This window comes from Bison bison, unplaced genomic scaffold (genome assembly GCF_000754665.1).
Source record: "Bison bison bison isolate TAMUID 2011002044 unplaced genomic scaffold, Bison_UMD1.0 scf7180017864286, whole genome shotgun sequence".
Lineage (NCBI taxonomy): Eukaryota > Metazoa > Chordata > Mammalia > Artiodactyla > Bovidae > Bison > Bison bison.
Window position 1 is genome coordinate 3313501 of NW_011494858.1, and position 2111 is coordinate 3315611.

Here is a 2111-nt window from a genome sequence, read left to right on the forward strand (position 1 = left end):
CCGCCCCGTGGGCCACCCTTGGCCAATACAGGACAGAGTAGCTGGATTGGTGCCTCCTTCTTTTCACCCTGGTGGATAGTTCGGACATTTCACAACGTTCCTCAGCAGTGCCTGCACTGTCTATCCGCTTTCCTTCCTCCTTCTTCTTTGGGTTCACTTTCCAAACCAACTGCTTCCACGCGAGTCTTATTGTGGAGTCTGCTTCCTGGGGAAATACACGCTAAAGCAAGTCTAATCAAGTCCCTACCCATCACTGATCGGACCCTCCCGGAATAATAAATGAGAACAAAATGATGATTATGACCACTTTCTAAGTAGATTCTGTTCCGTCATGCAAAGTTTCCTCAAGGTAATCTCCACGATATAACATCACTATCTTAATCATCAGTGTTGAATTTGAAATGAATTGTACTTAACCTTACACCGAAGTTCATTATTTTCCTGAGAAACTAAGCTATTGAGGGCGTGTTAAGTCCCTTCAGTCATTTTTGACTCTTTGTGACCCTATGGACTGTAGCCTGCCAGGCTCCTCTGTCATGGGATTCTTCAGGCAATACTGGAGTGGGTCGCCATGCCCTCCTCCAGGGGACCTTCCGACCAAGGGACTGAACCCGTGTCTCTTATATTTCCTGCATAACAGGCAGGTTCTTCACCACTATCACCACCTGGGAAGCCAAAAATTGAGGGCTGGTGTCACTATTCTCAGCTTTGTAGCAGGCCTGGGGTCCTCATGATTGCATCTTGATGACAAGTCTTGACACATATTATGGGACAATGACTTGTTTATCAGGGCACTCAGCTAATATTTGGGCTTCTTTGGTGGCTCAGACAGTAAAGAATCTGCCTGTGATGCAGGAGATGTAGGTTTGATCCCTGGGTTGGGAAGATCCTCTGGAGAAGGGAATGGCAAGCCACTCCAGTGTTCTTGCCTGGGAAATCCAATTGACAGAGGAGCTTGGTTGGCTACAGTCCATGAGGTTGTAAAGAGTGGAACAGGACTGAGCAACTTTCAATTTCTGCTAGTATTTGGAAGTTAGAAATTGAGTTCTCAATAATATGATTTTATTTGGTATTTTCCCAAGAGAAGCCACTCAGCATCTCTTGTATTATGTACTCCCCACCCAGATCAAACAGAACTTTACAATTCCTGATGGAAAAGGGGGTAAAACAGAAGTCTTAGTCCAACACCATGAAAGAATAAAAATAGCTACAGACTTAATCCATTTCAGTAGCTATAATATACTTGATTTCTTTTAATCACCACATTTATAAGTTATATATATATATATATATATTTTTTTTTCCCTTCAGAAAATAGCAATTTGCTCAGGGGACCAATAGGCTAGATATAGGTTTATTATATTAGGTTGGTGCAAATGTAATTGCAATTTCAGAATGTGAATTTTAAATCATTATAACTAGGCTCAAACGCATCTTTATTAATCAAAATAGGAACCATTACAACCAACACATTTCTGCCAATGAGAAATAAGTTGGTTTATTCCTGTAGTTGGTTTATTCCAGGATTCAGTGAAATCTTGGAAAGCATTTTCTGCTTCCTGCTGGTTGTGGAAGCATTTTCCCTGTAAAAAGTTGTTGAGATGCTTGAAGAAGTGATAGTTGGTTGGCGAGAGGTCAGGTAAATATGGTGAATGAGGCAAAACTTCACTGCTCAAGTACTTCAACTTTTGAAGCGTTGGTTGTGTGATGTTCAGTCGGGCGTTGTCATGGAGAAGAATTGGGCCCATTCTGTTGACCAATGCTGGCTGCAAGTATTGCAGTTTTCAGTGCATCTCATTGATTTGCTGAGCATACTTCTCAGATATAATGGTTTCACTGGGATTCAGAAAGCTGTAGTAGATCAGATGGGTAGTAGACCACTAAAGAGTGACCATGAACTTTTTTCGGGTGCAAATTTGGCTTTGGAAAGTGCTTTGGAGCATCTTCTTGGTTAAGCTGCTGAACTGGCCATTGCTGGCTATAGTATAAAATCCACTTTTCATCACATATCACAAAGTGATTGAGACATGGTTTGTTGTTGTTGCATAGAATAAGAGAAGATGACACTTCAAAAGATGATTTTTTAAAAACTTTTCAGTCGGGTCATGAGG

At 41.4% G+C, this 2111-nt stretch overlaps 1 protein-coding gene across 11 annotated transcripts in view; it reads right to left on the reverse strand.

The window, feature by feature from the left end:
• The window catches only part of DTNA (dystrobrevin, alpha), a 322724-nt gene that overhangs the window by 140400 nt on the left and 180213 nt on the right, over positions 1-2111 (reverse strand). The gene's annotated exons all lie outside the window — the stretch shown is intronic.